The following is a 19,919-nucleotide window of genomic DNA, read 5'->3' on the forward strand; positions in this document are numbered from 1 at the left end:
AAACCAAAATGATTCCAGTGAGAAACAGATGCTTAGCAATCTCAAAATGAATGGCAAGCTGCATCACACAGCCCCTTTGCCCCTGTCAGGCATTGCTTATTAACCCCCCACCTAGCTAAGCATGCAGTTAGCTGAGAAAAGAGCCCACTAAGATCCTTGCCTCCCAGGAAACCATTAGATGACAAGTCATTGGCAAAAGATAGTTTCCTAAAATCACATATACTGCCTTCTTTTTAATAGCCTGCATTTAATTAACACTCTGTGTTCCTCCATTTCAATATGAAACAGTTGTCAAGTGCAGATTTAAATTGCCATAGCCCATATTTCATTAGAAACTTAAGATTATATATCACTTTTGCATTTCACCAATGCAGAAAAAGAAAGTCTCCTAAGTGAAATTCACCTCCCATCAACATGGCCTAACAGCATACAAGCCTGCACAAGCAAAGGATACAGTTTAGTGATTCAGGCTTAGAGTGGCAGATTCCATTTATTTTCTCTATATTTTTATGGAATATTCATTTTATTGTAAAATGATACACGTATACAGTTCCTTACCTGAAATTACAAAAAAGCACTTAATCTCTGAAAATGGAATGATTTGTAACAACTCATTTTATGAGAAAAGCTACCTGCACTGAATTGAGATAAATCTGAATTAGCACATTTGCTGTGATGACCGAGACATTTTTCTGTAAAATACTCACATGCTTGCTCATAAGTTGCATCCCAAACCAGTGTGTAAACTAATGTAAAGTATACACCTCACAAAATCAACCTGAATTTTAAGACATACCAGTTATAAAACATATTTATTTGGTCATATTGATTTTGAAAAATTGAATATATACCTATATACATGTATATCCCCAATTATATTTTTCTTAACTTTCTTTTTTATTCATCTTTGTTTCTTTCACTTCATTGACATTGTTCAGTTAACTAAATATAGATTCATCATATCATTATACTTAAATATTATTTGGATGTATTATAGCATATTTAACCAAATTTCTACTTAGTTGATATTTAGTTATTTTAAAATAGCCTACACTATAGCTTCCCTATACACACACACACACACACACACACACACCTACCATTATAGCAAGAGGAAATAAAATCAATTTCCAGTGGTACTCCTTTATAAGGGAACAGGCCAATACTGAAAGTTGACACACACATCAATTTGTTTTGCAGGTACACACAGTAATTCACATGGTCATGCACAGCATTAGACAATGATCATTTCCCTAGATCCTCAGCAGCATAGAACACTGAAATTCATCTAAATTACAAATTTAACATAATATAAATGCAGTCTAAATAATTGGCCGGTAGCTTGTAATTATCTAGAAGACCTAAATATAATAGGGCTATAATAGACCTAAATATGACAATCTAATGAATTAAATCTAATAAGATGTAAGTGTAGCTTGGTTCATATTCTATACAATTTTTATAATTTGAGTCAATTTTAACTATTATATAATTTATTGTTTTCTTCTAGAGTTTTTAAGTTAAGGTACACAAAAAATTGTCATTGTATGTCCATACAATTTCACAGTGAGACGTCAGCATTAGTTAAAATGTAAAAGGCTTTATTATATGTGGTAGACATCAACAGACTCACAGTGAGCAAGAGCACATGGATGAACGTGAAGCCGGTGGCTATGGTAGTACATTGAAAGTAGGGGTGACCTTGAAAGGAAAGAAATTGATTAGATTTGCTTACTCCTTAATTTACCCATTGTTTTATATTTTGGCTTGACTTTCTCTTTCCTCAGATTTTTTTCCATAAATAAAATGAGAGTAATTTGACCCATTCTGACTGTAAGATATTGTGAGTGCTATATAGGCTGTATATGGAAACAATACATACAGTTCTAAACTATAGAATGCATTGCTAAAACTTGTTTGAATTTGAATACCAGTGAGTCCCATCATTTTATTCATTCAGTGTTTTGTGTGTTCCAATACTTTTTCCACTTGACTGTGTTCTACAAGAGCTGAGGGGAAATTCAATGTCTATTCAAATAGCTGCCCTGCTACTTAACAACATGATTGCCTTTAAATTCCTCACTTACCAACAGAAGACTTTCAAGTTTGTTTTAACAAGTGTTGTGAAAGCAAATAAATTCATTTAAAGCATTGAATATGAGGCCAGTTATGGCAGTCTGTGATTGTAATCACAAGACTCCTGACCTGCAAGCAAAACTTTGTCTCAAAAAATAAGAAAAAGAAGAGGAGAAGGAGGATGAATGAAAAGAAAAAAATCAAACAAGGATGGAGATGCAGTTCAGTGGGTAAAGGACTTGCCAAATAAGTCTGAGGAACGAGGACCTCAGTTTAAATCCTCAAAGCCCATATAAAGCCAGGGGCAAAGAAAGAAAGAGACAAAAATATAGCTGATTATAATACAAATTGCTAAATAATTTATGAATAAAAACAAAAAACAAACAAACAAAAAGCCCAGAGCCAGATATCGGGGTGAAAACTGAAAGATCAGAGAAACAAAACAAGCCAGCCATGTTCTTATCTCTATGAAATCCTTAGCCTCAAGAATGTGAGTTCCTCATGCCTTATATACCTTTTCCTGTCCTGTCATTCTTACTTCCTAGGATTATGTGCTTCCCAAGCAAAGGTATGAGATCTCAAGTGTTGGGATTAAAGGTGTGCACCATCACACTTGGCTCTGTTCCTAGTGTGACCTTGAACTCACAGAGACCCAGATGGATCTCTGTCTCCCTAGTGATAGGATTAGGGGTGTGTGCCACCACTGTCTGGCCTCTATGTCTAATCTAGTGGCTGACCCTATCCTCTGATCACCAGATAAGTTTTATTAAAGTATACAGTATATCACCACAGCTGATCTTTCTTTGGACTGCCCACTCCTGAATAATGATACAGAACTTCTTATTAATTACGAAATGTTGACTTTAGCTTAAGTTTGTTCCCCACTAGCTCTTAAAACTTAAATTAACCCATTATATTAACCTACATTTTGCCATGTGGCTCATTACCTCTCCTCATTACCATACGTCTGAAATCTGCATCTGGCCGGAGAATCTCCCATGCCTCTGACTCACTCCCAAAGTTCCAATCTCTACCCTGGCTATCCTCTCCTGCCTAGCTATTGGCTATTCAGCTCTTTATTAAACTAATCAGAGGTGCCTTAGACAGATGGAAGGACAGAGACACATCTTCATACAGTGTACAAAAAGATTATCCCAACATAGAGGAATCCTTGGAAGCTCATGTGAATACCAGTAGTAAACTATGGACCAGCTAGCCTGGCATACCAGTCACAAATCATGAGTCAGCTAGCATGGAAATCTGTTGATGAACAGCAGAAAACACAACTTGTCTCAATCAAAGTGAAAGAAAAAGATCAACATCTATGGTTGTCTTCTGATTTTCATATATACCTGTTAGCATGTGTGTATCCATGAACACATATATAATGTACTTACATACATGCACACTCATAATACACACAGCCTACATATATATACAAAAAATAATTACTGATTATTGGGCCAATAGTTACTGTTGCCTTTTTAATTTTTTTATTTAAAAAAATTTTTAAATTTAGATATATTTTGATCAAATTCTTCCCTTCCCCCCAGTTGCATCACACTGTTTTGAAAATATAGCACAAACTAAAGCCTTCCAACAAGTTTTCCTCTATGGAACTGTTATGCTTTGATATTATTCACACTTTGGTTTCATTTTCAGCATCAGCTGGATATAAAATTTCATGCTAACATGGGGAAACCCAATTGTTTTTTACTTCAGGATTTTCTGTGATTATTTCTCAGGTACTTCTAAATATCCTGTTACCTTAGCAGTAAAGTCTTTTAAAACTAATAATTAAAATTGCCCTACATTTTAAATTTAAATTTAAATATCTCTAATCTTAAGGCCTTAAGTTTAAATCTTTAAAGGTCAATGATCATTGTTAATTTAATAGGTTTAATTTATTTGGTTTTTAGTTGTATGCTTTACTTTGGTCTGATCAAAGATCAAACTCTGGCAAAGGAGAAAGGAGAGGTTCTATTCTCTATTAAAGGCATTATTTTAACACAGAATTTCAAGTTTCTAGTACGGAAATAGTAGTGAGTGGACATTAGCCTGAAATCTGAAACCACAGCTGCCTGAGTCTGGGGCCTTCTCTGCTCTCAGGTATGAAGAAACCTGTACTCAGAGTGCATTATTGGCTTGCACGATGCCTCTCCCTAACTAGTAAGCAAGAGAGCATAACCCCAGGCATGACAAGGGACCCAGGAATCTCTAAACAAATACCATTGTGTCATATCTGAAACTTAAATTTACCAAATAGCACTTTATACATTTCCTTTCTAGGACTCTCATTACAATGAACATTAATAATGATCTTGCTTATCCTAGCAAATTATGTGAGGAATTTTAATATAGTGTGACCTTGAACTCACAGAGACCCAGATGGATCTCTGTCTCCCTAGTGATAGTGATAGGTTAAGCTATTATAGAATGAAACCATCAAATACTCAATTCACAAGTTCTATAAATAAATATGAAGGGTTATTTACATCCGCCTAAATCCTCCCTATGCTATTTAGCTTTACTAACTTTAGATTTTTTTAAGTTAACTTTAAAGGATAATACTATTTCTGATGCCCCAAAACATTTTGCCCTAAAGAAGATACAACCTAAAGTTTATGTTAAATGAAGTGATCTAGAATTTAATCAATGAAAAAGACATGATTGCAACATGGAGTCGAAGTTATGCTTTTGTCTTTCCAGAAAATGAATAAAAGAAAAATCCCAGATGGCTCCTGATCTGATGAATCCAACCAGGACATCCAGAGACCACTGGACAAATGAAACACCTGAAGGTAGATGATAAACCATTAAAAAGAGAATCCCAAAAAGAAGAGTAAGCTGAGAACTTGGGGAGATGTCAGAACATTCAGCTCACCAAGCTGAGACTTTGGGAAAACAAGATCATACTCACCACAACATGATGCTGTTATGTTTGCTGACTGTATTATATATTGATTATCAGCTTGCCAATGCAGAATCCAAGTGTCTTTTGTCAGGGTATGGGAGATAAGAGACAAACCTGTGATAGGAGACAATGTGACATTGTTTTGCCATGCTAATAGTTGTACATAAAAGTTTATGTGGAACAGGCCATGTTACACCCATTTTGCTCAGCAAATCTTTGCAATTTGCAATCAATCAATAGAATTAAGAGAGATATCGGGGAAAATTGTGATGACTGTTTACATCTGTTCTTAGAGCCTGTAATGACTGCAGCCACAGTGACTCTTTTGCCTCTTGCAGGAATAATTACTGGAATACAAATAGAAGTCTCAAAAAATGGCCTATATAATTAGTAAAACCACTAATATTACATCAAAAATATTAGCAGAAATTTAGAGAAAGGTGATTGAGGACCACTGATTTACAAAATAGATCTACTATAGAATTTGTTGCCCAAGCACAATTTTGGTTGCCAATAATTTCCTAGCAGGTGTTGCTTTAATATGTCAGTGTTTTCTGTACTATTGATTGTCAAATTAACCATTCACATAAAGCAATAAACAAAATCTCTGATGTGTCCTGTGAATGGCCATCCTGGTTAAGAGTTCTGTTAGTGATTCTTGTGATTCTGTAATGCTTGTCTTTATTACTTAAACTAGCTCTAGAGGCAAGGCATTCAATCTTGACCTTTATTAGAGCCACTATTTTTTCTTTAAAATTCAGAAGGGAGAATATGTTGGGAGCACAGCACAAAGGTTCTTGCACCCACAAATCTTCAAATAAATCAGGAATGCTAAGCATGCCTGTCTTTCCAATGGGAAAGATGAAAAACCTGTTATTCCATCCAGAAAACTGGGAATTGGAGATGAATAACTGCCCAGTGATCTACATTATCTGTTCGGCCAGTTCATATCAAGCTTCTACAACCAGTAGTGAAAGGGACTAGACTCCTAAATGACTCTTGCAACCAGGGGCTCCCCAAGCTCCCACAACCAGGACCAGAGGGGGCTAATAGCCCATATGGCCTGTAGGCTATCTGTGTGACTGAAACATAGCCTTAGGCCCTTGAGTTAGTACAGGTAGCCTATCTCTAGAATTCATCTTCTTAGAAGAAATGACATATAGCCTGGGTTGAGTCATACTTCCTTGTGAACCAGGATTTGTATTTACAGCAGGAGACTTTTTTCCAAATTATACTAATGTTTGTTGCGAATAAGCCATCTGGCACCAGACTCCTGGAGATCTTGACCAGTATGACAAAGAATTTTTCTCAGGCAATGGCTGTCAGGCTTTCTTTTACAACCCAAATGAGTGCTAATGATGGTTAGTCAAGAAGGTAATTTATATGCTCAATCTACATTCCTAGAAGTGGTTAGGTAAGAAATTAGGAGTTTATTAGTAAGGCTATAAGGAAGGAGGGTCTCACCTTAAATTGCACAAGATATAAAGCTATCCTCCTGGCCTAGGAGACAGGTGTTGTTTCCTTTGACCTTGGATGCTTGATAGGTATTTTAGATAAGTACACTGTTAGGAGTTCTTGGAAGCACACATAGCATTATAAGAAAATCACTGTAGAAACCAGCTGATATATAAACAAAAGCTAAAATATCACCAAGACTTCTTAAGCCATGGCTTGACCTTTGGAGAAGTCCTTGACTTTTCCAAGTAGTAGCTTTTGTGATAGTAGCTGAATTCCATTTCATTTTCCTGTGGCTTGCAGCATGCAGTTTGCTTTCCTGCCTTTCTGACACCTTCAGGCCTGATCCTCTCTTCCTCCCTACCCACCTACTTTTAAGTTCTTTCTCAAAAATAAATAAATAAATAAATAAATAAATAAATAAATGACAAAAAACCCAACCCAAAAAACCAATATAACAACAAAATTCACAAAACCGATAAAAAATATAATATCAACCAAAAGAAAAAACAAAAAAAACCTCTAAACTGTAACCAAATGCAAGCACATATGTAAAGCGATAAATATAATACACCATATAAACAAGCTGAAAGAAAAAAAGCCATGTGATTATCTCATTAGATGTAGAAAAAGCCTTTGACACAATCTAACATTCCTTTATGATAAAAGTCCTGGAGAAAGTACAGCTACAAGGGACATACCTTGTTGGAGCCCAGCCAGACTACATAAGAGATAATTGCCCACAGGCCCAAGTACCAGGCATTTGTAAGGGTCTACACTAGGCTGTAACAGCCAGGGGGAGGTCCTCTGCACCCCCCATCCTCCCCCCCCCCGCATTGTTATAAATGGCCCTTTGGAATAAAGTGGGGCTGGTGGATGAGGGTCCAGGCCCACCCAAGGATAGCCTGCATTTCTCTCTGTTTCTCTCCCTTCTTTATTTCTATCTAAGTCTTTTATCTCTCATTCTTCAAGAGTCCCTGGGGTAAATAAATGTGGGAACTGGTCTCCCAGAACACCTCAATATAATAAAGGCAGTTTATAGCAAGCCCACAGCCAACATCAACTTATATGGAGAGAAATTAAAATAAATTTCATGAAAATTAGAAACAAGACAAGGTTAATCATTTGCTATACACACACACACACACACACACACACACACACACACACACACACACACACTCACAAAGGGTGACCACCTTCCATGTAGTACTTGAAGTCTTAGCTAGAGCAATAAGACAACAAAAGGAGATCAATGGGATATAATGGGATAAAACTTTATTTGTAGATGATATTATACTATACCTAAGTAATCCAAAAAATTCAACAAAGAAGCGCTTACAGCTAAAAACACTCTAAGCAACATAGCTTGATACAACATTAACTCACAAAAATCAGTAGCTCTTCTATGTACAAATGGCAAATGGTCTGAGAATGAAGTCATTTATCAGTGTCTTCTCTACCAATCATCAGAGAGAGAAACTTCCTCCTGCAGCACATAACAAAAACAAAAATGCACAGTCAGACATTACATAGAGAGTAGGAGACCTTTGGAACGAACACACAGCTCTAAATGGATGTCCCCATCAAATTCCTTTCCTCACTGCTCAAGGAACCACTTGCAAGAGGAGATTGAAAGATTATTATGTGCCAAGGATCCATCTATTTGGTCTTCTCTATACTTCTTGTACCTTGACAGGCATCTCCTTCTTCAAATTATGAAATTTTTTTTCTATGACTTTGTTGAAAATATTTTTTGTACCTTTGACCTAGTTTTTTTCCCCCTCCTTTCTCTATTCCTATTACTCGTAGGTTTGGTCTTTATCATGTCCCAGATTTCCAAGATGCCAGATTTTTAGATTTAACATTTTCTTTGACCAAGGAGGGGAGGGGGGTTGTAGGGAGATCTGTAGGATGTACTGTAGGATGCACTGGAGATGAAGTGGTGAGGGAGGCTACCACATGTGTTCTGCTGCAAAGGGGAGGATGAGATTGGGGGATTGGAATGAAGAGAGCAACAAGGATCTGCAGTTAGCATAACTACTTCCCTGCCAAGAGTGGCCTGTGGGATCCCAGGGCGTGCATGCAGGAGTTCTGATATTCTCTTATTAGTGGATAATGATAGGCTACATTCTTGCCACTGCTTAATAAAGCTGAACCCGTGCAATGCCACTTTATGTTTTTCTTTTTGCTTATTACATCATTTTCAAATACTATACTACTCAGAATGATTAGTTATGTAAGTGTGTAAGGTCCACCTGAAATGAAAGCTGAATGACAAGTTGAGTCTTTTGTTGAGATTCATTCAACTACGTTGATGTCTAATCAACATGAAAGGCAGATTTAAACAGTTTACAGAAAATAATCCATTTCTTAGTAAAATGTGTGAGGAACACCCCAAAAATAGTAAAATATCAACTATGAATGTGGCATAATTTCCAAAAACCTCAAGTACAAACACTACTAAAGAAATAATACAATTATTTAAAAAACAGCCTTTTTTTCTCCTACCAAATCTTTTAAAAAATGAAAAATTACAAGGCTGCATTTTCAACAAAGTAGTTGGCTCTTCAAAGGAAAAGTCTTATAACTATAATAAAATAATTACAATTCTTAAATGATACATCATTTATTATAAATTCAAACATATTAATTTCAAAATAACACTTTTTTTTTTACAGTCATGTGCCTCTCTCTCATGATAGCTACACATTTGGCAGCCATTATTTTATACTCCCAAACCATGGTCATTGATATTTAAAGAGCCAGGACTGTATCATCAAATAAAGCACGTATTTGCTCAATTACCTGGTAAGCTTCGGTGCACAGTGACATTCAATCTAAATCATTACAGCAACAGAAAAGCAAAGTGATCCTAGCATTCAAATGTCTTTAAAGTTTGGATTAGTTGTCTTCATGGAAAAAAAGAAGGCTCCAATTTATTTATGGAAATATGGCTGTTGCAAAGGTCAGGGGTGAATTGCAGAGGAACTGGTTGCTAGGCTAGTCCAACAAATTGCATTTGCTCTCTCACTTTCTCATTCTGGTTTGCAAAGTCACTGGCTCATAAGAGAAAATGGCATTAACATGGACTGCCTCTATGCTTTAATGCAAGAGAAAAAAGAGATAACTGAGGGCCTTAGCAGAAACACCACAGGAATTAGTAAACACGATGGATAGTTTTCTGTGCTCCAAGACTTTTTCTTCTGAGAGGAGGAAATATATTTTCTGAGGGGGAAAATTCTAAGGTTTATCTTCACATAAGTGGTCTTACTTGCTTTCTTCTGACATTTTGGCATTTGGATTTGTTCATGTGGAAATTATATGATTGCCAGTTGTATGAAAAATGCTTTCTGAGTCATGGCTCCTGTGAAAAACCTCTTCAGTATTTGTGAGATTGCTAACATAAAAGTATCCCATTCTTTAAAAATCAATAGCCAGAACACTGCCATGTATACATGGATATAATAGGTGATAACTAAATAATATCTTTCTTTTATGAATCTGTTTTATTAATACTCCTCTCTAATTTTTGCACAAAAATCTTGAGGTACTCCAAAGATAGACAAAGTAATGTTATGTAAAATGTTATGTAAGCTAGTCTCAATTCATGTAATTTATTTTATAAATATCTACCCCTAAGTTCTTTCAGCATCAGTATATGTATTCATAGCATCTAACTACAAGTCTGTTTTAAGGGAGTTCATTCTACCTCCTTTTATACTATTTCCTTCACACAGCTATAGGTAGAAAACAGGACAAGGAAACAGAGTAAATTGTCACATGAATGCTAGAGGCCACTGATGGATGCAAGTGGGGTGAATGTGCAGAAGGGCTTCCTGTGAATAGCAAGAAAGTCCATGAAAGGATCAGGCTTAAAGCAAACAGACTTCAAGCAAGGAGTCATTAGGTTCTTACAAGGTCTTTATATTAACTAGTTGTTGGGGATAGCCTGCCACTCTGGAGAGCAGTAGACAGGCAGGAAGATAAAGATGTTATCTTCTGAAGCAAAGCACATTTCTCTGTCATTAAACAGAGAAAAAAAAATCACATTTTAGTATGACAAATTTAATTATACTAACTCTTATAAACCTCCAAATTAAAATTAATTATCTCAAATTCCACTTACTTGAAAAATACAAAGAACTCCATTACTTACTATTTAAATGGACATAGGAAAATGAACTGAGACATTAAACAGGAAAGGTAAATACCAGTTTACATTTGTATCATGTGAATGATACCTTTTCCTTTTGCATTCTCCCTTCCTGTCTTTCAACAAATACTCAAAGACTTGAATTTTGAGGCAGAGTCAAAAGTGGATTGCTCTAATGAGGTATCGCACACACCAAAATACATTATTTTAAAGGCGAACTGTTCAGAACAATCAACATGTCTTCTTGTCCTTAGTGATAAAGTTATTAAGCTCCTTCATCTTTTTATAAGCCTTTCTGAGATCTTACCTAAACGTCTGCATTTCTTCTGTTGCACATTAGGGGAAAATAAAATAGTAGTAAAACAGAAAATTCAACAAATTAACAATAATTAAGAAAATATGCAAGTGATCATTAGTTTAATTGTCAATTTGACCCAATGTAAAGAGAGAGTCTCAATGAGACATTTTGTACATCAGGTTGGTCATGGGCATGTCTGTGGGGGATTGTTGTGACTGGCTTAATTGATATGGGTAGACTAAGCTTGAAGGTAAGTGGTATCATTATCTGGTAAGGAGCTCCAGACTGTGTAAACATAAAGAATGGTTTCATGCATTTATTCTTTGTCAGCGTTTGACTAGATGTGGCTAGTTGTCTCGTGTTTCTTCCTTAAATTCTCCACAGTAAAATGGTAACCTGGAATTGCAGGCTAAAATAAAACCTTTCTTCCCTAAGTTTGTTTTTTTTGGTGGGGGGGGGATGTCAGGGTATTTTACCACAGGGACAGAAATGAAACTAGAATATCACATAACTTTGTTTATTCAAAGTAGCAGAAATCAATGAAGGGTGTCAACTATTATTTCTCAAACACAAAATTCTGGGAACCATATCTAAGTATAAATCCAGAAATAGTGAATGTATATCATGGCTGAAAGTTAGATTTCCTTTGAGTAACTGGAGTTTAAGGGTATAAAAATCATAATTTATACTTTGAGATCTAATATTTCCCTCTCCTCCAATAATACTTGACTTCCATCATGATCCTCTCAGTTTACTGTAGCATTATTCTTCCTTTAACACAGGATTAAGTCAAAGTTCACATGCCCAAATTAGACTGCTAGTGCCTTATGTCTAGGTGGCTTGTCAAATTCAGAGTTATACATATTTAAAATAACCCCCTGCCCTCTCTCTTTATTTCTACTGCCTTATGTTTATACTGTATACTGCACCACCAAATAGTGTGTCTCCAATCTCAGTATCATTCACAGATATGTTTCCTTCTACACTCTTTCCTTTATACCTTCTTATTCAGCAAGAAATGTCTTTCCCAAAAAAACATACCGTGTTCTTCCCATTTTCCTAATATTCAGCACTATTTTGTCTTTGTGTTTGTTTCTCATTTATCCTTCAAAGAACAGTACAAATGCCACAACTCTGAAAAGTACTCTATAGTTTCAACAAATGATAGTCCTATGAATTTCTGTTCACATAATCATTGCAAATTCTCAATCTCTCCCTTTCTCCCCATTATAACCATTAGTTTTTTTTCTATAGACTTATGATACTCTGGAATGCAGAATAATGATCAGTTCAACTTGTTTTTCCACCATCATTATTTGGAATATAAGTGGATGTTCAAGACTTCTAGTTTCAAAATTATATTACTGTTCAATGTTACCACTTTAATAGATAAATTTGTCCTTGTTTAGGTCGAAGTCACAAATAGACTCACATAAGTAGGAAATGAATCAGCATAGCCAAGAGATGGGATTTTACAGTTTTACATGTCCTGGTCACCTTTATCATAAATGCACTTGTTTCTACTTTGAATGGATCAGAAAGTTGTAAAAATTGCTCTATTTAGGAGGTTTTGGCCTGTTGTGAAATTCAAATGGAGTAAAGCGGAAAAGAAAATGCTCATTTCTTGTTCCACAAGTCTTGTCAATATGAAACTCTCATTAATGTAGTAAGTTGCCTGAAACTGTTTTATTCAAGGGGAATGTTATTCAATGTGGACTTTTAATATCAGCATTCAACAAACCTGTTCACACACCTGGTTCACATCTGTTGCAGCTTTCTGAATCCCTCAGTAATAACTAGCCACACTAGCAATGAATTGATGTAGTAAATATCTTCTAATAGATATTTGCATTCATTTGCACATTCAATGAAAACTAAAAAAATCAATTACAGTAAAAGAATTTAAGCTAAAATTGAAGTTGAAGCAAAGAATATGAAATGGTGTTTTTGATTAAATATAAATGACTATCAGGAGGAATTTTAAGAGGGAAGGAAAAAAAAAGAAAGATAACCTTTCACATAGCACCTTGTTAGTCCAAAGTTCTCAATTAGAGAACTGTAGATGCCTACAGGAACAGGAAAAACAGAAAAGAGAAAGTTTCTCCCAAGAAATAAAGATGGTATTTTAAAAGAGAGATTAGATGATTCCCTTATATAAGGTAATAAAATGATATTAATAATTAAATAGAGCTTTTGCAGACAAATACAGGATATTTCAGTATAGTTAGATGATCACAGCCAGTATTCACCTGTACTGAATGGTACAAGCTTCAAGAATATAAAATTCAGAGTAAGAAAATGATAGAACAGTGCTTAGTGGCAAACACTCTAAAATTCAACTATTTACTGTGTTAATATATCAAGATCAATTTCTATGTCTGTGGTTATGAGCATATTTCTATTCTTACTATACTGTAATAGATTTTTAATTCAGAAGAAATTATAAACTTGGAAACTTTGGAAAATATTCTCCACTTGTAGTTTATTGAGAGCCTGAGAGTCAAACGATATGAAAAAGAGCAATACCCAGAGAAAATAGCAAAAAATCGCAATGCTCTCTCCTCGAACCACCATGTATGCTGCCTAAAGAATGAAGTGGTGCAAAGAATGAGTTAATGTGTTTTGAAAGGACTGGAAAAACTTCAGGCTCAATAGATTTAATTTAATACAATGTGGAAATTGTACTCCCCCCAACTCTAGCCCCAAGTATAACAACATTTGGTTTTGTGTAGAGGTGATGAAAGTTTAATGGACCCAGTCCTCCTTCCAAGTCCTAGATACAAATCCAGTCACAGTGGTGACTATGATGGTTAGGATAGTGTGGTGATTTAAAGAGAAATGTCCCCAATAGTCTCAAAAGTGTAGAAATTTGGTCCCCTGTTGGTGGCATGTTTTGTAGGTTTAGGAGGTATATCATTACTCAGAGAAGTAAGTCAGTATGGAAAGAATGAGGCTTTGAGAACTTGATTAACTTCTAGTTCACTCTCTGCTTTGCGCTTTGGTTCAAGAGTTAATGCCTCAGCTTCTGCTGCCATACCTGGCATATACCGGGTCTATTCCACCATCATGGACTTGTCCGGGACTGTCAACCCAATTTAACTCTTTTATAAGTTACCATCACAGCAAAAACAGCAATAACAAAAAGCCAAACAAACAACCCTTCCCCCCCAAAAAAAAAAATCTTAAGACTTGTAGTGTTTGGGTGTTTGTCATGGTTATATTTTTAGTTATGTGTTTAAGCTCAATGACTATGCTAGTCAAGTTGTTGATTGTAATGGGTCAGTGAATATGATGGTTGGGTTGGGTTGGTAACTGTGATGTTTAGGATGAGTCATGATGATGGTTAGGTTGGTCATTATGATGGGTAGGGTCAATAACTGTGATAGTTAAGTTAATGATTATGATAGGTTCAAGGACTATGAAGTCCAGGCTGGGAATTATGATCATTAGTGTCAGTAACTACAAAGGTTAGGATGATGATTATTATGATTTGGTTGATTATTACAGTGGCTAGAGTTACTGATGTTGGTTAGGTTGCTGATTATGATGGTTGCCATTAGTGACAGTGAATTTTGGGTTTGTGATTATGATGGACAAATTGAGACTTATAATGGTTAGGTTTGATAACTGATTGTTGGTGATTATGATGACTAAATTTGCTGTTATGATGGTTAGGGTCAGTTACCATGAAGTTTAGGTTTGTGATAATTATGTTAGGATTTGTGACTTAGTTATGTTGGTAAATGTGATGGTTATAGTCAGTGATTTTGATCATTAGGCATGTGAGTTTGGTGGTGAGGGTTAGCATTTATGATGTTTAGGTCAGTGATATAATGATTAGGGTCAGTGACTAGGGTCATGAGAGATACCAAGAAATCATTGTTTCTGGCTATGTTCATGAGGGTGTTCCTAAAAGATACATTTTAACTGTAAAGCCTACCTCATTGTCAATGAGTATCAGTTAACCCTGTAAAGACCCTAATAGAATCATAAAAGGAAGAGGAAGAACAAACTTTTTTTTCTTTAGCAGAGATATCTAGCTCTCCTTGATTTAACCCACATTATGACTTACATGCCCATTAATGGTACCTCTCCTCTCTAGACTTTACAATAAGACTGGGAGATGCCTTTTAGGATGGAAATGAATGAATCCACTAGCTTTCATTGTTCTCCAACTTAGATAAGCAGACTTCATGAATGTTCAGACTCCATAGTCATGATTCAATTCTCATGATACAAGCATGTGATCATGAGTGCATGTGCTTATTGCCTCTCACCACCATAAAAAAGCAAAGAAACAATAACAAAACCCACATTCATACCACCTAACACTATGATCTAGGACTTTTTAGGCTATAGAATTGTGAGAACTATGTTTATATTTTTAGCCATATGGCATTTGTAATTTGGCACTGAAGTTATCAACACAACCAGTTAACATACACCTTAAGAGAAGAAAAATTAAAGATTCTTTAATGCATTCAACAAGTAACTAAATATTTACTGGGTCTATTAGTTGTCAGTCATTGTGTCAGATACTGGACTTAAATGATAAACAAGTAGCCAAGATTCCTATCATTGGAAACTCAGAGGCTGGCAGATGAGGAGAAAACAAGTAATGAAATAATTACAAAATACATAGCTACCAACTACCAAAGTGCTTTAAGGAAGAAGTAAAAGGAACTTCTAGGAAGGAAAATCATTGAAACCTCGCTGACCCAGGATGAGAGTCCAGATTAGGCTTCCCCAGAAAGCAGCCTTTGATCTGAGAGAAAAAAAAATCAATGTGAGCTGATGTCTCAGGGAAAGATGAAGGGTGACAAGGGGTCAGGACAGTGAGAAGCACTTTAGCCCCTTGAAATGGATGGTGATTTGAGGGAACTGTCACCCTCATGAGGATTTCATAACTGAATACTACAAGTCCCTGAGTACTATTAGTGCAAACAGATAATATAAAAGCTTCCGAGAAAGGAGAAATATCCCCTACACCAGGAAACAATAAATACTTTTCATTATTAAACATTATTAAACAAAACAGATATCCTGAGGATGCAAGGACATTGTGAACTGGGAGACGGTGAGTAGTGTCCAGAAATATGAAAATACAAGCAGATACAAGAGGAATGCACTTAATGCGCTCAATTTTCCTTGTCATTCAGAGCTTCCTGGTCAGTGGCCTCCTTGGTCGCCATGGAAATGAATCTCAGCACACAAATCAATGAGTTAAAAATAAGAGCAAAAGAGACAACAAACTTGACTTACCCCAGTTTCCAACATCTCTTCTACATGACTCAATACAGCCAGGGGATGTGAAAGAAAAGATGAAGGTCCTCGTCACAGAGAAAACTTTTGGCTCACCTTATCCTAAAATGCTTTACCATACAACCGATTACTCTTACCATGTTAATCAATGAAGACTGGAAGCCGTTCCCCGGAGGAACCTGTCTGCCTATTGTTGCTGGGAATGGAGCAATTTCATGCAATACTTTCTGTTCTTAGAAAGAGCTGTCAGGAAAATTTAGTAGAGCTTTACACAAAGACAGACATGTGTGGGACTTTGACTCTGCCATAGAAATATTAAAAAAAGCTCTGGATATATCAGCAAATTGTCATTGGTTCAGCTTGATGTTTGATCTACACTTCATGTTCAGATGGCACTTTTAAAAGGTTAACATCAAAATTATAACCATTTAAGCTTAATGTGAGCTATAGTTTCCTTCACTTTAGTTCTACAAGATATCATGAAGGGAATCAGGATACAGAAAGAGTCCAAAGAAATGGGGTTTAAAGGCATAAGCAGACAAAGGCTGTGGAATAGAATTGTGATCATAAACACAGGTAAGCTCAACTTCACCCTCCAGTGTCCTCCCCTCTATCTTCTATCCCTGGCTTTCCTGATGAACTCCTTACAAATCAATCAACAGGAACATTCCATAGCAGATTTTATTTCAAAGATCTCCCTTGAAGTGCTTATTGCTTTACCATGAAGAATCAAACTATGATTTCTGTCCCCTAAATAAAAAATCATCCTCACTGAAGACTCTAGTACCTCTTAATTTGGAGCATCTAAAGAAAGGAATGGTCTAGAAGAGAAATCATCTTTCAGCTATTTTATTTGTAGCTTATTGATTAACAGGAAAATGCAGAAATAAAATGGGCTTACCTCTGAAAACGAACAGCCAAGAAAGCTGAGCAGCTGAGCTCATGTTCAATAATGCAAAGAAGCAGCAGTGCACGGAAAAATCAGTTCCCTGGCCTACTCATTTCTGCCTGTGCACTGTAGAATCAGAAAATGAACACTGTCTCAACCCAATGGCCAGAAGATATTCACAATCGCTTCTATATTAGCATCAACTTATTCACTACTTGGAAAAATAGATAACTAAGCAACAGGCAGTAGGAACAAGGAATGACACAGCAAACTAATGAAAGGTTTTAATAAACCTTGGGCCTGACTTCTTATTAAAAGAAAAATAAATCACTTATTCATCAGTCTACTGGTAAGAATCGTTTAGTCATTTTTTTTTATTTTTATTTTTTTTGTGATATATATTTTTTATTTTTCAATACCATTCAGTTCTACATATCAGCCATGGGTTCCCCTATTCTCCCCCCCCACGCCCTCCCCTTACCCTCAGCCCACCCTCCATTCCCACCTCCTCCAGGACAAGTCCTCCCCTGAGGACTGTGATCAACTTGGGAGACTCAGTCCAGGGAGGTCCAGTCCCTTCCTCCCAGACTAAGCCAAGTGTCCCTGCATAAGTCCCAGGTTTCAAACAGCCAACTCATGGAATGAGCACAGGACTTGGTCCCATTTCCTAGATGCCTCCCAAACTGATCAAGCCAATCAACTGTCTCACCTATTCAGAGGGCCTGATCCAACAGGGAGCCCCTCAGCCTTTGGTTCATAGTTCATGTGTTTCCATTCATTTGGCTATTTTTTTTCAATAATTGAGTAAAACTGAAATTTATTATATGCCACAGTCGTCCTAGGGACCTCCATGCTATATATATAGCCTCTATGGTTCTATGGGTTGTGGTCTGATTGTTCATTTTATATCTAGAATCCACCAATGAGTGAGTACATACCATAACTGTCTTTCTGGGTTTGGGTTACCTCACTCAGGATGATTTTTTCTAGTTCCATCCATTTGCCTGAAAATTTCATGCTTTCATTGTTTTTCTCTGCTGAGTAGTACTCCATTGTGTATATGTACCACATTTTTTTCATCCATTCTTCCGTTGATGGGCATCTAGGTTGTTTCCAGGTTCTGGCTATTACAAATAGTGCTGCTATGAACATAGCTGAGCATGTATCTTTATGGTATGTATCAGCATTCTTTGGGTATATGCCCAAGAGTGGGATGGCTGGGTCTTGAGGTAGTTCGATTCCTAATTTTCTGAGAAACCGCCATACTGATTTCCACAGTGGTTGTACAAGTTTACATTCCCACCAACAGTGGAGGAGTGTTCCCTTTGCTCCACATCCTCTCCAACATTGGTTGTCATTGGTGTTTTTGATCTTAGCCATTCTAACAGGTGTAAGGTGGTATCTCAGAGTCGTTTTGATTTGCATTTCTCTGATGATTAAGGATGTTGAGCATTTCTTTAAATGTCTTTCAGTCATTTGTAGTTCTTGTTTTGTGAATTCTCTGTTTAGCTCTTTAGCCCATTTTTTAATTGGACTGTTCAGTGCTTTGATGTCTAGTTTCTTGAGTTCTTTATATATTGTGGAGATCAATCCTCTGTCAGATGTGGGGTTGGTGAAGATCTTTTCCCAATCTGTTGGCTGTCTTTTTGTCTTATTGACTGTGTCTTTTGCCCTGCAAAAGCTTCTCAGTTTTGAGAGGTCCCATTTATTAATGGTTGTGCTCAGGGTCTGTGCTGTCGGTGTTTTATTTAGGAAATGGTCTCCAGTGCCAATGCGTTCAAGAGTGCTTCCTATCTTCTTTTCTATTAAGTTTAGTGTAACTGGATTTATGTTTAGGTCTTTGATCCACTTGGACTTGAGTTTTGTGCATGGTGACAGATATGGATCTATTTGTAATCTTTTACATATTGACATCCAGTTATGCCAGCACCATTTGTTGAAGATACTTTCTTTGTTCCATTGTATAGTTTTGGCTCCTTTGTCAAAAACCAGGTGTTCATATGTGCATGGATTAATGTCAGGGTCTTCAATTCGATTCCATTGGTCCGTATGTCGGTTTTTATACCAGTACCAAGCTGTTTTTATTACTATAGCTCTATAGTAGAGTTTGAGGTCCGGGATGGTGATGCTTCCAAGGGTTGCTTTATCGTATAGGATTCTTTTAGCTATCCTGGGTCTTTTGTTTTTCCATATAAAGTTGAGTATTTTTCTTTCCAAGTCTGTGAAGAATTGTGTTGGGATTTTGATGGGGATTGCATTGAATCTGTAGATTGCTTTTGGTAAGATTGCCATTTTTACTATGTTAATCCTACCTATCCATGAGCATGGGAGATCCTTCCATTTTCTGATATCTTCTTCAATTTCTTTCTTTAGAGATTTAAAGTTCTTGTCAAAAAGGTCTTTCACTTGTTTAGTTAGTGTTATCCCAAGGTATTTTATATTATTTGTGGCTATTGTAAAGGGTGATGTTTCTCTGACTTCTTTCTCAGCCCTTTTATCATTTGTGTATAGGAGGGCTACAGATTTTTTTGAGTTGATCTTGTATCCTGCCACTTTACTGAAGGAGTTTATCAGCTGTAGAAGTTCCCTGGTAGAGTTTTTGGGGTCACTTATGTATACTATCATATCATCTGCAAATAGTGAAAGTTTGACTTCTTCCTTGCCAATTTGTATCCCTTTGATCTCCTTTTGTTGTCTTATTGCTCTAGCTAGAACTTCTAGTACTATATTGAATAAATATGGGGAAAGTGGACAGCCTTGTCTTGTTCCTGAATTTAGTGGTATCGCTTTGAGTTTCTCTCCATTTAATTTGATGTTTGCTGTTGGCTTGCTATAAATTGCTTTTATTATGTTTAGAAATGTTCCTTGC

The sequence above is a fragment of the Peromyscus maniculatus genome, chromosome 22 (genome assembly GCF_049852395.1).
Source record: "Peromyscus maniculatus bairdii isolate BWxNUB_F1_BW_parent chromosome 22, HU_Pman_BW_mat_3.1, whole genome shotgun sequence".
In the NCBI taxonomy this organism is placed as follows: domain Eukaryota; kingdom Metazoa; phylum Chordata; class Mammalia; order Rodentia; family Cricetidae; genus Peromyscus; species Peromyscus maniculatus.